The 19,358-nt window shown below is 44.4% G+C and overlaps 1 protein-coding gene across 1 annotated transcript in view; it reads left to right on the forward strand.

The window, feature by feature from the left end:
* Nucleotides 1-2,455: 2,455 nt before the first annotated feature.
* MAP3K14 (mitogen-activated protein kinase kinase kinase 14) overlaps nt 2,456-19,358 on the forward strand; it is a 39,931-nt gene continuing 23,028 nt past the window's right edge. Inside the window, exon 1 of the mRNA XM_066628279.1 lies at nt 2,456-2,514. The gene's annotated coding sequence lies outside the window, so the exon portion shown is untranslated. The remainder of the gene's footprint in view (nt 2,515-19,358) is intronic.

Genomic DNA, 19,358 nt, shown 5'->3' on the forward strand with positions numbered 1-19,358 from the left:
CAGACCAGAGCAGGACACAATAAACTTGAATTCCTGCTACTGAATAGAGAGCTGTTTTCAGGCTCTTTTTGTAAAAGCCACACACTAAAAGTTTATAGGAATGCCAAATAAGTTATAGAGTCAGCATGTATTCTTTAATATTTTAATGGTTATTGCTTAAGATATTAGTAGCAATGTTAGTAGTATCAGAAGTGACTCCTTAGCTGTTTGAAAGTTATAGAAATATACAGAAATAATTATTTAAAAAGATGCTTAGTTCAAAATTGCAGCTCTAAGCAAAAGCAATTAAAATTTGACCATTAAAGCTGCTCCCAACCATAATGGTAGATAAGAACTTTGTAGACTCAAGCAACAGACTATTAATGATTTTCCTAGGTGCCAGAGGCAGATAGTAGGTCCAAAACAGTTAATTTTGTATGACAGAACAAGACATGAAACTTAGTAGACAAATCAACTTGACAGGAACCAATTAGCAGAACATCTCGAGAATAGCAAAAGAGGCCCAGGTTGACAAAATATTCCAAAAAAAAAAAAAACATAGCCTGCATTCTAAAGTTAATAGAGAAACAAAGATTTAGAAATCACTTAAAAAACCTTGTTTAAAAGCAAAATATAGATTGTTTGGTATCTAATTAATGCTAAGAATCTAAAAAGGGTCATAAAAAACCTAAACAGCTATTTAGAGGTTCAGATTAAATAATAGAGAATAATTCAAAATTAAGCTTAGAATAAATGGATCAACAGTGCCACCTATTGATGATAGGAAAATCAAATGCATGTTCCATATATGGCACAACCAGTCAGATGTTTAAGCTTGTGGCCAATCAAAGGAAAGGCTCAATCTCTGACATCACCCACCCTTTGGCCAATAGCAGAGAGATTTTTCAGACAAAGAGAAGCAAGACTATTTAAGGCAGAGACACCCATTGAAAGTTGCTATTCTCTGGAGGCACTGAGCCTTGACATAGCTCTCTGTGCTTCCCATTTTGAACAACAAGAGATTTTTTTTGCTGGCAATGAATAAAAGCTTGGAGAGAACCACAACTTCAGTCTGTTGAGTTTGTTCTTGAACCAGGAAGATACCTCGCAACAATAGCTTTTAAAAGTACAGGTCCATAATGTTTCCCCAAATGCAGTCACATACCATGGAAGCACCAAGTCTGATATATTAAAAATAAAACATTGAAATGAATGGGGACCCACCTGAAATTGGCTCGCAACCCACCTACTGGGTCCTGAACCACAGTTTGAGAAACACTGGTGTGAGTTAATGCCACTCATTATTTCTTGCTTGCCTCTCTTTCCACTACAGGAATAAGAGGGATGATTACAGCCCCAGTTCTGCACTGCAGAGAGAACAGGGCCTGTTGGGAGGGTGGGTAGGAGATTGCTATGGGGTATTCCTCCCAGTTTACCACTTCCCATGGCCTGCTGCCTGAAGCACCCGTATCACCCCAGCAGGTCTTGAGTGGGTTTGCCCTGCAAGATCCTTATGTTAATCATCTTCCAGAGTGGGCCAAGTGATTAAGCAGAGACCTCAGCTTGCAAAGAACACTTCTAATTGATCTTCTTCAAAGGTGTACAAAAACACTATACAAATAATTTGTCATAACAAGAGCATTGCGATGTCCTATTTGATATAAATTAATACTTGAGCACTTGATTGACAGCCCAGTCCCAGGTAGGTTTCAGAAGTAAGTCCCAAGGTGTTCAACGTGGCTTACTCTCAGGGAAGTGTGTTGGATTGCAGCCTGAGAGCCCAATGCTGTGTATGTATTTTCAGAAGTAAACTCCATTATAGTCAATGGGGCTTACTCTCTGGAAAATGTGGAGAGGATTGCAGCCCTTGAGCCCAATCCTATGCAAGTGCCATGGTAGTCAATGGGACTTACTCCCAGGAAAGAGTGGGTAGGACTGCGGCCTGAGAGCCCAATCCTATGCCTGTCTACTCAGAAGCAAGTGCCATGGTAGTCAATGGGGCTTGCTCCCAGGAAAGCGTGTGCAGGATTGCAGCCTGAGGCTTTTACTGGCCGGATCAACTTCGCTTCCCTTTCCGAGGTTTACACGCGCCAGCCAAAGGAAAAAAAGAAACCGAAGTGACTTCAGGGAAACCACGAGCTGCCAGACAGCGAATCAGAACGGGGAGGCTCTTGGCGGCGGCTGGGTGTGTGGGGGCGGGGCGAATCTGTCCTGCCTGCGTGACGTCACGCAGCTCGGAGTCAAGAGCGTGCTGTGAAAGGCCTTCTGAAGGAGAAAGGGGCGTGGCCCGCCTCTCGGCCGTGGACTCCACCCCCTCTTCTCAACCCCGCCCTGGCGGCGCGCGAGGGAGCTCCTCGGAGGAGGCGTGGCTTCGTGAGAACGCCGGCGTCCGATTGGGCGGCAGACGAGAGGCGGGAGCAGAACACTCGCTCCTTCCCTCCCACCCCCCTGGCACTCGGAGGAGCTCAGTCTGTGGCGAGTCGTCCAGGAGCCCGGAAGGGTCTACGCTGATTCTCGACCCCTCCCGCCGCGCAGGTGCGTTTCTGATCTGTGTCCCCTTTTCAGGGCCTGCTTGGGCTCCTGGCAGCGTGGACCTGGCAGCTTCCGTTCCGGGAAGCCTTTAGTCCTCCCCCTTCTGTGGAGGCACCAACATGCCCCCCTTTCCCCCTAAGCTCTCCTAGGTGGCTCTGCAGCTCGCCTCTCTTCCCCCCCCCAGGGGTGCCTTCTCTCCCCCCCCAGTGCACTCCTTTCCCCAGACTTCCTCCCCCTTGGCTCTGTTGAACACCAGCTGAGGCTGCAGTGCTCATCCCTGGGCTGCAGGACCCTTTCTGAGGCTGCAACCCTAATGCACACTTTCCTGGGAGTAAGTGCCATAGAACACAATGGGACTTACTTCTGAGTAGACATGCACCCTAAGCCTCTCCAGGGGAAGGCGTGAAAACAGCCATTTCAAACCACTTTGTGCTGGGGCACACCGGTATGCCATGGGAGTTTGGGGGAAGGGCCATTTATCAGTAGGGTCATTGGGGGGTGTGAGCACCCCACCGACAGCATGGTGCGCCTTGTAGTTGTCAAAAGACTGATGGGGTGCCTTAGTACCTTATTAGTGTACTAATAAGGCAAAAAAGTTTGAAAATCACTGTTACAATCTCAAGAGAAGGGACCAGAATCCAGCAGCTCCTGTTTAATGTTTGTCCTGAGGAGTTTTCCTCCTAGCATTGCCTTATTGGTTGAAGCCTGGTTTTAAACCCCCCCCCCCCCGGCTAAAAAATCGACTTGCAGCACAATCCTATGCAGCAGTCCCGTTGTGTATGTGCAACCTCTTGATTTTAGAAATGGGCTATGTCAGAATGCCAATGCAAGGGAGGGCACCAGGATGCAGGTCTCTTGTTATCTGCTGTGCTCCCTGGGGCATTTGGTGGGCCGCTGAGAGATACAGGAAGCTGGACTAGATGGGCCCTTGACCTGATCCAGTGGGGCTGTTCTTAGGCTCTTATTGTGTTCAGTGTGGCTTACAACCAGGAAGGCGTATATAGGATTGCATACTTGGTCACCTTGGGCCAGCCGAAGCCTCTCAGCCTAAATTTCCTTATAGGGCTGTTCTGAGGATTAAAGGGGAGGCATAGATGTCACTTTGAGACTGTAGGAAGAGTGAGAGAAAATGTAGTACAGTAATTTATAAGCAGCTTCTTGGCTTCAGTCCATACTGTTCACTGTACTCCTACAAATATAATGTACACCCCCTGCCCCACAGATTTTTGAGAGATTTGTTTCTCCCGCATAAAGTGACCATCTTGCAGAACTTGCATATGCACCTTGGAAATGCGTATGTATCTGTTTGTGTTATCCCATAATAGGTTATCCCTTATTAAAGGTGCATGTTGTTGGAAAGTTTTATTACAGGCTGAGTATCTCTTATCCAGGCCGCTTATGACAGGAAGGTGTCTGGTTCTTGGATTTGTTTGGATTTTACATTATTTACATAAATATAATGAGAAATGCTTTCTCTTGCACTTTTCACTGTTACCTGTACAGGTGTCTGCTGACCCCTCTGACATTTTTCAACCATGTCTATACAGGTACATACCACAGAGCAGAGAATAGAACTTACAGCCTGTACCTGCACAGTATGTGGGAATGAGCACAAGATCTTCTCAAGTTTCACACTAAAAAATTTTTTTTTAAATTGTACAAACGTCTGGATTTGGGAATAGGCCAGATTTTTTAATGTCTGTATAAGGGGTAATTGACCTGTGCCTGTATCTCTCAGTAGATTATCCCTTCTGCCTCCCCCAACCAGTTCACACACATCACAACTGGTTTTAATCCAGACCTTGCCATAACAGTTTAAATGTGTTTTTCCCCACCAGCTGCCTTTACTCACTAGTAGTGGCTTTCTGGCTATTTTGTTTTTACATCATTTTTTTAGCAATCCATCAGAACCTGCATACACAGATATCTGATGTTACTCTCCTTCTGCATCCCATGATTGGTTGCACTTTCCCCTATGTCCATTCACTTCCCTTATTGGTTTTCCTTTACATCACCATGGATCCTGAATCTGTCTGAATACTTTGTAACAGGTATTGGCTTATTTCTGCCCAGCCTTTCCTTCCCGACTCTTTATTTCTTTCCCCAAGCACAAATGTAATTTTGAGAGGCTCATTTTGTTTCCCCTTCTCTTTTATTAGTGAATAAAAAGAAAAATCAAAACAACCATACCAAAGGACAGAATAAAGGGGGGGAGCAATTCTACTTTGAGAGACTATTAAAGTCACTGTCCTGTCGTAGGATATACCACATACTGAGTAGTTACTATCTTCTCTGTCTAGTATCTTTTCCTTTCACCAGTACAGGTGGTTGTTCCATGCAGCGGATTCCCCATTCTTTTCAATTTGGCCAGTATTAAATTTCTGTCTTGACTGTCTTCACTCCTCATATATCTCTGCAATTTCAAAATCAGTGAATGTTTAGCTCATGAGTATGAAGAAAGGTTTAGGAGCAGGGATGCTGCAGCCTTGGCCCTTTTTGGAGTGCCTCGCCAGGATGGATGGGTCTTGGGGGAGCACCATTTTACAGTGGTACTGTTCTTTCCTGGAGTGGATTCCAGAAGGTGGTGCTGGAGGATTCCTGCTCAGTGCCTTGATGGTGGTTTGTGGTTATATCTCAAGGGGAAATCACCTGGGATTTTGGGGCTGGGTATCATCATTGTACAGATGTCACCCAGTTCTACCTCATATTGCCATCTTCTTCCAAGGAAGCTGTGGAAGTTCTGAATCAATGACTGATGTTGGTGATGGGCTAGAATGAATGCTTTCAAGCTGAAATGAAATCTTTATAAGACAGAGATGCCATTAATGAGAAAATTTGCAACCTATGAATTCGATAGTCATCTTGTTCTGGATGAGGTTATGCTCTCCTTGAATTATGAAGTTCACAGTCTGGAGGTGTTGTTGAATATGACCTCAAATGTAGATGTTTGAGTGACAACTGTGGCCCAGAGTACCTTTAGCCAGCTTAGGCTTGTGCACCAACTGCATCATTATCAGTTGCATTGGTGGCATTGAGACTGGACTGTTTTAATACACCATATGTAGGGTTGCTTAAAGACTATCTAGAAACTGCAATTGGTATATAATGCAGCTACTGCTGCTGACTGGAGCTGTGGGTCATGACCGTGTTGTCAGTACCTTTTCAGGTGCAATTTAAAGTGTTGGTGGTGATCTATAAAACCACAAATCTGCTTAACCCATAAGATAATCAACGGAGGCCCTATTGTGAATGCCTTCACCCTTGGGAGAGATGATTGGTGGTGACTTGTTGTGCCACCTGACTCCCAGAATTATATTAAGAATACTTACGACTCTTGAACAGCAGTAGTTGACAAAGCAGTTTGCATAGTAAAATAAATCTATAAATGTTTCCCTGTCCTCAATGAGTTCACAGTCTTTAAAAAATACGGAAGAAACATCAGGATTAACTCCCTGTTAACATTCAGACTGTTACCTCTGTGTTGGTATTTTAAAAGGAAGATGAAACTCTCTTATTTTGCCAGGCTTTTGTTTGATTTGCTTTTTGCTCCAAAGGCTTTTGCTGGCTGTTTGTGACTAATTGGTTTTATTGCTGCTCTGTTTTGTCTGCTTTATTGTTTTATTGATTTTGTTTGAAGTTGTGTTAACTTGAGGCTGTGAGCTTCCTTCAGCTTCTCTGTTGGATTGGGAAGGTAGAGTACCAATGCTTTAAAATTGTGGGTAATGTTTGATGAGGGGTGGCCAGTGAGCCTTTATGGCTTCAATGATTTACATACATTGTTTCTCTTCCTATGAACGAGTTCAGCCACACTAAGCTTACTAAGCAATTACTCACTTTTGTACACCGTGGTTCTATTTATTTAATTTAAAATATTAAATATGCAGGACCAGGCTACACATTTAACAGCAACATGCCATTTAGCCCTTTCTTGCTCCAGGTGAACACTTGTCAAAATTGCTGCCTGCCTTTGAACTGGCCAACTGAGTGGCTGAGCAGTCCCCGACCTTGTTCACCCCAGCATTGCATCTTTCTCAGCGGCTGTTTTCTGGTGTCATTTTGGAGATGGTGAACCTCTTTGGGGCAGGAACCATTATTTCACTTATTTGCTAGGTCAACCACTCTGAGAACTTTTTTTGAGTTGAAATTATCGTAGTTGATCTGACAAGTTGAGAATGCTCTAGCTAAAACTAGGGCCCTTTCTCTTCCCATGAATGCTAGGGAAGTTCAGCCGCACTACTTCGGATTAAGTTGAACATAGATAGGCACAACTACATGGAATCGGATTGATGGGGACACAGGCTATCCAAAGCCCCTCCTGTAGGATTGGGGCAGAGTGATCATCTGTCCTGGCCTTCCTCCTCCCTGAACTAGCCTTTCTTTACTTAATAAAGGACCTGCCCTTCCCCTACACTTTGACATCGCTTATCTCAGTTATACCAGTAAATTATCTTCCGTTGTGAGGAAGTTTAAGGAAACTCTTGTTTGCTTGAGTAAACTTCCCTTCTGGTTTGTAAAGTTTCCTGCTTGTTTCATATTCACACTAAGGTCATGTGTGCACTTCAGATTTCTTTCTTTTGTTGGGACAATCTTAATTTCCACTGCAGAGAGTAATTTGGATTGTACTGTCGTCTGATGCTCCTGTTTTAAACGTTCTCTCATGTCTGTACATATTGTGTTATTCTGGAACGAGAGGAGGTTGCTGATCCATGGTTATGGGGTGGGACCATGTGTACCCTTTGCAGTTTAAATCCTCCCTCCTCCCAGTTCTGTACCCATATAAGTTTTTCTTATTCTTGCATACACCTATAGCTAAATCCTACCTCAGCCAGCCTGTAGCACACAGTGCTGCTGTCACTGTATGCTGTGGTGGCAACCAGGCAGCCTAGGAGAGGCAAGTAAACATCTTGATTATTTATTTCCTATAGGCCGCCTAGCCTCCAAAGGGTCCCATTGGATCTGTCAGCCATTTTGTTGGTATGTCCAAGGGGTGTCAGGGGTGTGTCAGACCAAGAAAAGGTGGATAAGATAGTGTGCATGGCAGCTGCCAAGATCCTCCTGCCCTCAAATCTCCTACTGCCCAGGCCACTCCTTGCCCTGATCCTCCTCTGCACTGCCTCACCTACATATTTACCTGCTCTGGCAGGGCATCCAAAAGCCACTGTAGTCCGTGCAGGGCCTCTAACTGTTTGTGCTGACAGCCACAGCATGCATAACAGTGGTGTAGCTTTTGTGCTACTGCACCTCAACATACTGTGACTGGTCATCAGATCTGCCACTGTTAGCCCTAGATAGGATCAAGGCCTTAGTCAGGGTGAGGCAAAAGAGCTACACAGAACAATGAAGTCATGTACCCCTGATCTCTCAGAACCCTTCAGACAGCCTCTTGGCTTCTGAGATGTCAGTGCTTAAATACTTTGAAACCTTTTGTCCTGGCTGGAAGATCCAGATTCTGCTTGCAAATGAAAACAGAGGCTCTTGGGATGCTAAACCTGCATTTGGTGCCAATTATTTCCTCAGAATGATTATGCAGACAAAACGTACACACACCTAGCTACATAAAGTTCCCAGAAACTTTGAGACATTAGGGGAAAAATGTGTTTTTCTGGTTTTTTGAGTGAGGGGAAAGTGAAAGTTTTGGAGAAAACTGAGTTTTTGATTTGGTGTATATATTTCCAAACATAGACCAGTTTTGCACACTGTAAAAAATAGAGGAATCTGAAGTGCTAGTGTGACTTTGAAAGCTGTACATATCTGCTGTGTACTGGAATTGTAATTATGTAGATTACCCTATGTAGTTATTAGAAAGCATTATGTGAGGATAAAGGGCAGCCAAAGCAATGTTTTAAAGCCTTGTCTTAAAATCATTTTACTCATCATTCTAAAACAGCAAATATTTTGTAAAGGTTTGTTTTTCATTGTTTCCAAAAACTTCCAATTTTTCCACTGGAAAAACAGAAACCGTATCTTGGGGGAGGGAGGGAACTTCAGAAACTGTTTTGCCCAGTCTTTCTGGGTATTCATGTTTTTATGCACTCCCTTGCTTTAAACCTCCAAAAGGACAGCCTTTCCTTTCCCCCTGGTAGATTTTCTAACTACATGAATGGGCAACCATTCCTTTAGCACAGTGGTAGCACTGGGACCCACTTTTTAGAATCACGATCTGTCTGGGACCCACCACAAGTGATGTCTTTAACCTGAAAGTGATATCATGACCGGAAGTGATATCATCAAGGAGAAAAATTTTTAATGCCCTCCTTGTGACAAAATCAAATCAATCGATCAAGTAAATAAATTTAGAGTATATATTTTATTTATTTAAAATAAAGAACCCTCCTGAGCAGTTGCTGATCTGTTTTTTAAAAAATTCCCCAAACATCTCAAAGGCTACAGTTTTATTCGCACTTACCTGAGTGTAAGCCCCATTGACTATCATTGTGAAAATCATGTAAATAGTAGCCTGTTAAAAGTTCAGGTTTCCCCAAAAGCAGTCACATACCATAGCAGCATCAAGTCTGATATATTAAAAATAAAATACACATTGAAATGAAAGAGAACCCACCTGAAATTGGCTTGTGACCTACCTAGTGGGTCCCAACTCACAGTTTGAGAAACATTGCTCTCAATCCATTGTGCCAGCCTGTAAATAAAAAATGCAAGGTATTTTTAGCTTTGATTTCCATTCCCGGAAATAAGCATTATGTATTTCTGTAGAGAGAATAAGACCAGATCATAATTGGACGAAAACCAATTAATTTTCTTTCCCTCCCACCCTGCCACATGTAGTAAGAGGGGATCTTTCTCCCTGAAGTGGAACCTCTCAAAATGCGTGTGCTTAAGGGGGGAATGCTAGAGCGCTATGAGAAATTAACTGGAGGTGATTGTAAGCCCAGCACCCCCTCTCCCCTGTGGGCGAGCCCCTCTGAGGCCAAGTAGTTATGGCAGGACTGCCATTGGGTGTGGTTGGATCATTCATTCACTCTTGATGTAGTTTAATTACCTGGCGCCATAGAGGTTGTCCGTAGAATCCCTGAATCATTCATATTACTGCCTTTCACTGGAGGCATACAAACTTGGTGACCTCCTTACCTAGGGACTCTGCCCTCTCACTGCTGTTGGATGGGAGCTGCAAAACTTGGAACTAGATTTTCCTGTGTACTAGTTAAATGTACTCCTGCTAAAGTTTAGCTAGAGGAAAAGAAATATATCTCTCCTTTTTAAATTTTATTCCTAGACAACGTGGGGAGGGAAGGGAGTAGAAACCTTTCTCAGTGGAGTGCATTTGCTCTGTGTGTGCATACATGGTGTTTCTTTATATTGATCCCTGTATAATTGGAGCATCAAGACATAGCACAATTCTCTGTCTCCTGCCCATACTGCTGTGCTGACTTGGCACCAGAACAGCCAATCAGCAGAAAGGCTTCTTCAAGGACCTGTGAGTAGGTCTAATGCATAATGTTCCTCCTCTCCATTTCACCTTGATGTGGCCTGGCAGTCCTAATCTCCCATCTGTACAAGTGCACAAAAAAGCAAGGCAAATGGGGTAAAATACCTACCTGGAAAGCCAAACTTAACCTAGTAGCAAGATTTTTCTTGTTGATGGGATTGTGTGAACTTTATTGTGTTGCTGTATGATATTTGGGCTCTGTACAGCAATATTTCTCACTCAGGAAAGGGGGAATCCCTGATTTTGCATCAGTTTTCTCCTTCCTTCCTTGCCTTCCCAAGGCTGATTAAAGGGAGGGGATGGACCATCAAAGAACCCACCTGCTTTGAAAGTGTGGGCTGAAATCTGGACTTCTTTCATGGAGGGAAAGGTTGTGCTAATTAACTTTTTAAAAAATCCCTGGTGATAAAACATTGAAGAATCAGAGACACAAGGACAGGGTGGGATAAACTTGGCTTGGCAGCAGCATTGATAAAAGGATCTAGGTATCTTAGTGGACCACAAGGTGACTGTGAGCCAGCAGTTTGATGCAGCTGCAAAAAAGCCTAATGCAACACAGGGCTGCATTAACAGAGGCTTAGAGTCCAGATTGTGAGAGGTGATGGCTCTCCTCCAGTCTGTAGTAGCTAGACTTTAACTGGAATACTGTATCTACCTCAATATCACATTTCAAAAAGGACATTGATGACATTGATTGTATAGGGTTCAGAGGAAGCAGTAAGGATGCTGACAGGTCTGAGAACCAAGTACTGAGAGGAAGAGTTTAAGGAATTTGATATACTTAGCTGGCAGAAAATATGATCGTTGTCTTCAAGTATGTGAAGGGCTGCTGCATGGAAAAAGAGGATTTATTATCTGGCTTCTGAGGGCAAAGCTTTGATCAATGGGTTGCAAGTAGAAGTAGACTTAGGCTAGACATAAGAAAAAATTTCCTAGTCGCAAGAGCTAACCTGCACTGAAACAGTCTGCCTTATGGAGGCTTTCAAGTAGTGGTTGGCTGGCCCCCTGTCAGGGATGCTGCAGTTGCCTGTACTGAACAGGGGGTTAGATTAGGAACAGGAAGGTGTTTGGAAGGTCATCTGTTCTATGAAATCAATTCTTGGTGGACTGCGCTGTGACACAAATGAAGTCTTCTGGCTGGGTGGGTGCAAAAATTGAACAACTTGACTGTGGCAAGAGAACTGGTGAGCTGGGAGAGGGGAAAAGCAGAGTGTTATTTGTAAAGAGCTGCTGGATGAGAGTTGGGAAGAAAATAAGGACTGAATTTTATTATGCAGGTGCTTGAGCTTGTGGAGGAGCAGTTCATTCTGTTCTATGACCTTTAGATTTCAGTAGAGAAGGGTGCTGCTCAGGGGCAGTTCTAGTATCTAACCACTGAAATGAATTTTGAATCATAAATTACTGGACACAGGTGGGGAGTGTATGGGGACTGTCTGTGGGTGGGGGGAGTGTTTGGGAGGCAGTTTGGAGGGGTTTGCAGGTGGTGGACCAGTGCTTGGCTAGTGAGCCATTTGTAGACACTTGATTGGAAGGCACATTCAGATCAGTGTCTCATGTGGAATCATGCGATGGGACTGTATAAGGATAAGTAATTTGCCACCTTTATACACTTATACACACTAATCTACTTGGGTATAATAGTGAAATGTCCCTTTGCATTCATTCTGGAAAGCAATATACCTCTGCTGTTACTTTGGCTGTTGGTAGAGTTATTTGTTTCTAGTGAGTAAGGTAGGATTACAGCTTAAGTCTTATGGAACACAATGGGCTTACTTCTGAGTAAAATAAAATCATTTTCAAATACCTGTAGCTATTGGCATAAAGCAGTGGTTCCCAAACGTTTTTGACGGACGGCTCTCTTGATCTACTGGGCCATTAGCAGAGGCTCCCCTTTATGGCTACACTGCTATACATTATAAAGGGTGGTGGGTTTTTTGTGAGCTTTCTGTGGCTCCACAGCTGGTTTTCATGGCTCCCCAGGGAGTCATGGCTCACAGTTTGGAAATCACTGGTGTAAAGGATCCATAATTTTTATATTATTGATCTTTGAGATCCAGTTAGTTACTAGAACTTAAGACAGATTGCTCGCTAATGAGTTAACTGCCCTGTGTTGTTCTGAAACAGAACTTCTTTTGTTTTTGTTTTTTTTAAGAAGTGGTGTGTGCAATGCACAAGTTTAAAATGCCTCCTTGCTGATGAATAAACCACGACTGCAGTTGCCCTCCAGATGCTTCCTGTCTGCTTCTGGCGAAGTTGGGCCTAAATTAAAACTTTATCGCAAACTGGAATGCACATGTTCTGCAATGGGTGGTGTGCAAAGACAGCTTGGGGTCCTGGTATCCGGCAACATCAGAGAGGAATACTAGTCCCAGGCAGCCATCGAGAGTAAGGCCTGCTTGCTGCTTTACAATACAAAATTCTGTGGAAGGCTTAGCACATATTGTGAGGCTGGAAAAGGATAATGGCAGAGTTCATAACAAGCACCGGCCAAGGTAGTAAATCTTTTTATGGGCTGTACGACTTCAGCCTGGAAGTTGAACAGTTTTACAGGTTCTCTATAAATAGATGAACACCCAAAATCAGCATTCCAGGATGGCGACTATGTGAGAACTGTTTTCATTTTCACTTATATTTCTGCATTCGGGTGTGAATGTGGATCATTCAATTCTACAGTCCCACCTGCACTCAAAGTTCAGGTACAGTTTTATGCTTTCAGCTGCTGTTTGCTTGGACTAGGCCAATGTGGGGTGTTCCAGGAGCAGATGCAACTCCTCTGCATATTTTCTACTTGGCTACAGGTGTGCTGTGTAGCATCAGAACTATGTGTGGATGTTCTTCCTCCTGCCCAAAAATATGTGGGGTGGAATGGCATGCTAGGTTGGGGAAAGTGTGTGTGTCCTTGCTTTTAACTGAGAGAGAGATTGGATTTGTGGTGTAGAAGTCTCTCTCCAGAGGCAGATAGAGCTGAAGTGAAGATCACTCTGCTTGCAGGCCTGGCTTGGAGGTTTGGCAGAAATGTAAACATTTGTTTCCCTACCTCTGAGGTTCAACAGCAAGCCTTCAGAGCTTTGCCAAGCAGTGGCGGTGGTATAGATGTTTCAGTTTTGGAATGACTCATGGGTTGCTCACTCTGCTGTCTTGTTAAATGTCTTGCAAAGCAGAGGCCAGAGACAGTAATGCTTCCAAATGTGGGGGTGGGGGGAGGGGACATCACTCTGTCTAGACCTGGTCCATATTCGGTGGTATAACCACTCGTTTCTTTGCAAAAGGAGGCTGTGAAGGTCTGTGCCCATCAAACTTTTAACGTTCATGTGGTCTGGCAATCTTTCATTCTCCATAATGCCTGGGCAAGTTTCTCCTTTACGCCTACTTACACAGCTGTAGAGTCGTTGTACTACACTTTGCTAAGGGTTAAATCCAGTGAGAGCATCCCAGGATAAACTTCCATGGTTTCTGGAAATGGTTTGTGCCTCCAACTGGGGCTCACTGGTTGTAAGAGCATGCATTGTTCTTCTTTGGTTCCATTTTGCTGTCAGTTTTAATATTAAAACATAATTTAACATGATGTTCGAGTCTTTAAGCCACAGATTTAATAGTGTTACAGTGAACCCTTGATTCCCAACAAACCTCAGTTTAACAGACTTCAGAAACAAAGGACATCTTCTGCTTCATAAAAAACTCATCATGTATGTTTTGTGCATGTGTCATTACAATTTTGGTGCATTCAAATTTCATGGACTTCTGGCATTAACAGACATTCCTCCCCCATTAATCCATTAAATTGAGGGTTCACTGTATTTATCAAATGTAATTTTTCTCTTGCTCCTACTTATTTTTTATCTCTTACTCCTTGATATTCCCCTCCTTGGGTCTTTGTGTCCTTCTTTCTTCCTTGTTGAACTTCATATCTTTTCCTCTGTTCCATAGCTTTTCTCTTCTCATTATTGTCTGTAGGCTTTATAGCTGAGACTTGCTTACTTGATTCTCTGCTGTGGCTTCTTTTTAAATGCCTTAACTCACTCACTCACAGGGCAATTCTGTGGTCCTTCTGTACTGGTGGCTGCCAATATCAGTGTAGCATTAACCTAATGTCATTGTGATCCTGTAAACTCCTAGCGGCAAAATTGATTGCCAGTGATACCCCTTCATATGAGAAAGTAACAATACCAACACAGAATCGATGGCAACTCTGTTGCGATCTGCAGATTGCAGCATTCTATGCTGTTGATGTCCGCATACAAGCCATGTGAAGAATAAACCCATAAATGCACTGCAACAATGAAAACAATCCCATGGTGGCACCTAAATAGCAGTCCTGCAAAACATGACCCAGCAGCCCCAAAGACACAGTTCTGTGGCACAGCAGGTGAGAACTCAATAATGGACACTTCAGGATCTGCTGCATAAGGGGGTGTGGATCCCTTGGTAGGACAAACACAGCCTGCAAACAGCTAACTTTGTGATATGCAGGGAGGGGGAGGTGATGTTCTTTTCACAGTATGTAATTGGGTACATATCTCAATCAAGAAGAAGCTTGCATGGAGAACCCATATTTTATGTGGTTGTCCCCCAGAGCATGGTTCTGATTCTGATGGAAGCGTGCTCCGTACAGATACTGTAAATAACACAGTTGTGTCCATGTCTGTGGGGGAGGAGCAAACTTTTGGCAAGCGAGGTCCAATTGCACAAGGGGAAATAAGGCTATTACCAGGAGCTGCTGGGTAACTTAGTAGGAAAGAGTCCTGTCATGGGCAAACATTAAATTGCCTCCCCCCCCCCGGACAAAACTGAAAAGGAGGTTGAGACAAGTGTAAAACCCATATCTCCGTCCAGAGTAACTCTTTAACCGCACTGTCACAGCAGAAAAGAGATGTGGAGTGTTCATAATCCCCCACAGATCTAGTCCCCAGACTGGGCCATGAAGGCAATGACTGTGGGGCTTTATATAAAGAGGTACCCCATTGGAACTGCGGCGGCTTGGGATGCTTGAAATCCCAGATTTGAACCCTAGCTGAGGTCTCTGCCTTAGTAGAATGAGCCTGGGCTGTAGGTCAGTAGTAGAGCACATGTACTGTATGCAGAAGGTCTACAGTTCAGTCCTTGGCATATCCAGGGAGAACTGGGAAAGACCTCTGTCTGAAGCCCTGAAGAATGGCTGATGGCCGGTGTAGAGAATACAGGTTAAGTCTCCTTATCTGTGGATTTGGGACCTGCGGATTCACTAATCATGGGTTCCAAACCTGCAGTGGAGGGCTGAACCTGATCTCCTGGATGCAACTAGAGGTGCTGTCCAGTTACGTCTGGAGGTAACATGGGATTAACCTGTGGATTTGCTTATCTGCAGGTTTCAGTATCCACAGGGTGTCTGGGAGCAGATCCCTTGCGAATACCAAGGTCCAACTGTACTTATGAACCAATGGTCTGACTCTGATAAAGCAGCTTCAAAAGTTCATAGAACAGGCAGGGGGAAGGCTTGCATGTTGAGACACACCTAAGGTGGTAATGCAGGCTTTCTGCTTCTGTGTTGCAGTGGGGGTGGAAACAGCCTTGTTTTTGCACATGTCGAGGACTCGCTGGTTCCCACTGGAGAGCCAAGAGACAGAAAGGGTAATGAATAATGGTCAGCAGTTGGTTGCCACAGATAGCCAACAGCACTCTCAGTCTGACTCATTGTCTTTACACGCATGGAGATGGTGCTAAGCATGACCCAAGTCAGTTGAGTGGCATTTTGATTTGGGCCTTTGGTCCCACAGGCCTTTAGGGAACAGGCCAAACTTTGGTTGCTCAGAGCACACATGTGTATATGTGATTGGTTTAGGAAGCGCTTTGACTGTTCTCTTCTGGAAAATTCCATGGCTGCCAAAACCTTGCTTGGTTGGCAGAGTTGCACTCCTAAACAAGGCTCAATGTCGGACCTTCCTAACTTTGAAGTACACAGAGTTGTTAGCGGTACACAAGCTGTGCCTTCAACACTAGCTTCCTCGTGCATCAGTCCACATTGATGATACTTTTAATGGTGGTAGATAGCTTGGTTTTTGGCTCCTCTCATTTAGGGAGTGGTACCAGTCTCTATTATTAGGTATAGCACGATTGCCTCCTTGCCCATGGCTGAGATCTTGCAAGTTTAAAATGGTCATGAATGTTTGGCCTGCTGGGGAGTGTCTGGTGTTCCCACTGCAGAGCAGGAGATTACCAGCATTTGGAGGTTCATCACCAGCAGGGCCCCTCTTTCTACACAGTGCATCCTTATTCCCTAGGTAGGAGTCACTGCTACTACCTGTAGTGTGGACAGAGATTGTTTAGCCAGTACACAGGTTGACTATATTCAGAGGTGGAGAGGAGACATGGGAGATGGACTCTCCTCCCTTTGCTTACGTGTGTGGGATGTCTTGTCTGTGCATCTCTAGTTGGAAGAGTGGAGTTGAGTTTCCTGATTTTTTTTGTGGAGTACTAAGGCAGAATTGGGAGAAGACAAGTATTAGCAATGTGCCCTCCCTACTTAATTAGCCCCGGCTGTTTATTGTTTGTGCAAAGTACTCTTTTTTGTTGTTGTTTTTCCAGTTGCCTTTCATTGGCATTTCCACTTGTGTGCTTTGACTTTTTTCTAGAGAGTAAGCCTTATAGAGTAAATACTCTCATGTAAATGGTCATAGTTTAGGGCAGTGCACCCCAATCTTCAGCGCCCTTCAACACCCCTGAGTGCTGCAAACGCAGTGTGGGGCTCCTGGAGGTGACTGGTGATGACATAATTCCCAATTAACTTCCGTTAATTGTTAGGAGACTGCTTGGGTTGCTACAAATGGATGTAGGAAGCTCTGGGCAAGGGGGGAACCCTTCCCAGTATGCAAAAACCACACACAGAAGCTCAGGCCACTGGGCTGAGCCGCCTGCTGCCATTTGCAGTGTCCTGTGTGACTTCACTACTGGCGATCCGGCAGCTTGCAACACCCCTTGGAGTGCCTTGCAATACCCCTGGGTGTCACAGCGCACAGTTTGGGAATCCCTGCTTAAGGTGTTTTGAGTGTCATATTGTAGATGGGAGCTGGGTCAGGGTGGCTGTTGTAATATTTATATACTGTTTTTCAACAAATCATAAGATAGAGTGGCTTGCCCAGAGCCACTTAGCAAGTTTGTGGCTGAGTGATTTGATATGAAATTGAGATTTCTCAGCTCATGCCCTTGATCTAATATTGCTGCCTTATGCACTGGGATGGGGAGATGTGTGGGATTGGCAGCTGTTCAGGGATAACCCAAGATGCTCAAAAGGTGTGTGGCGTATACCTTTGAGGGTTAGAGCCTGCTGATTTATACCACAATAGCCTTGTAAGTACCACAAGGCTGAATGACTCTGATACTCTGGAATTCTTGGTTTGGGTAGGCAGGACTTGTCTCCAGGCCACAGACATCAATCTTGGATCTGAGTAAAGAAGTCCATAGAGAGAAAATGGCCCTCGCTGACTTGTAGTGGGGAGAGGTGATCCGAGAAGGGTACGCCATGCTAGTGAACCAGTAAGAGGAATTGCACATTCTCCTTTAAAGAAGGTGCACTTCTGCTTCCTTTTCTCATTCAGGAAGATGAGAACTGAAGCCTTGCTAACCTGAAGTGTCTTTTATGCTGGAGCATGAACTTGCTTTATTTCTCCTCCAGGAACAGGATGATCAAATGAGCTGTTTTCACTTTTGAAACCTTAACTTCCCTCCTATGTATTAAGAAGGAAATGTTTACACAAGGCATGTGCAAAAATATTGGCGGCAGTCTTGGTGGTGCAGCAGCAAAGGTTAGACAAGGTTGAGCTAACACTCAATTAAGAGTCCGTGGTTGCGTGCAGATGAGATTACCTGCCCAGAGACCATTGTTTGGTGCCAGGAAATGAAAAGTGGGCGTGCTTTCCAGGAATAGGTGGAATTAGGCTCCCGGTGAGAGAGTGGAAGTTGGTGCAGAGTTGTGTGGCGGCTTTGGGAGGCAGGCGCCAGGAGATCAAGGTGAGCTGGTAAGTTTGGAGCAGAAAGTTCAGTGAGGTTGGGTCTAGTGGCTAAAGGGTAGGAAGGGAGTCTGTGAGGAGGCAAAGGCTGCTGGGTAAACAAATACCAAGCAGGAGCAGTCAGGAAGGCCCTACCTACTCCTGTGAGGAAGGGTTGGAAACTGTTGGCCCCTGGGTTGAATGGTTCCTGTGAGAGACCCCCAGCTGGCCCACCAAGCTTAACCCATTTCTGCCCAGCCTGCAGGTGTGCCCATTTGATACCTGTTGCATATATACAACAATGGGCAGAAATGGCTTAAGTTGATGTTCAAACAGGGTGCCTGCTACCTTTTCCATCAGCTGTGTCTGCTTTAACTTTCCAGCTAGCAAGGCTGAGCAGCCTCAACAAAGAAAGGGGGAAATGGGTAGCAGTGGAAGGGATGACATGGGCAGCTGCTAGGCAACCACGCATGTCCCCTGGTGCTTCCTGTTGAGGGAAGTGTCTCTTGAATGATTGGTAGGCAACCATGTCCATCAACAACTATGTTTATGCTGGTAGAATTAGGAGAATGTTACAGAAGTCATACCTTGAGCTCCTTGAAATGTTATGTAGGTGCAAAACCCTTCAGCCAACCCGGAATTTTGCTAGTTTTTGTTTATTTAATTGCATAAAATTACAATTTTCCTCTAGAAAGGTCCAGGGAGATGTACATAAGGTTCTCAGGTTGTCTCCCATCCAGGCAATGACCAGATCCAGACCTGCCCGTTTCACTGAGGTTACTGCATCATGGGACTTTAGACCAAGTGCAGTTCTGAGTGTTTCCTTTTCATGTTGAACTGTAGGAACCTGAGTAGAAGCAAATCTAAGAATATCCATAGAACAACTCCCTTTGCCAAGTTGACTCAGTCCTCTGGAAGGAATACTGCTGACTGTTTGTGTATAGTGACAAAGTACCAATTGGACAATAAGTTATTCATGACCAATCAGAATGTGTTTTCTTCACTTTGGACTTGGGAGGGGAGTTAGGAATGCAGAGAAGCTCTGAAAAGCCCAAATGTAATGGCTTATTGGAGGGTCTGTCGAAGAAGACTTGATTGAGACCCCCAAGCAGAGTTGAAAAGCAACAAGCTCTGCTTGGGGGTCTCAGTCCAGTCTTCTTCAACATCCAGCCCTGGCTATTTCAACTGATAGATGATTTTCTCCACTGTGTAGACCCACAGTATTGATCCTGGACTATAAAGTGATGGTTTGCAGTTGTCTTGTGTGTGCTAATACGCAATATCTCTCATGGAGAAACCCTTGCTTCTTTATGTCTATTAAAAGAGAGAGTGGCCGTCAACCTTTGGGAGCTGCTTCAGAATAAATGAATGACAGTAGCGTCTAGCATGTAATCTTCAAACACTCTGCCTTTTGCTTAAGTCAAGCCTGTTTTTCCCTTCAT

This window comes from Tiliqua scincoides, chromosome 5 (assembly GCF_035046505.1).
Source record: "Tiliqua scincoides isolate rTilSci1 chromosome 5, rTilSci1.hap2, whole genome shotgun sequence".
NCBI lineage: Eukaryota > Metazoa > Chordata > Lepidosauria > Squamata > Scincidae > Tiliqua > Tiliqua scincoides.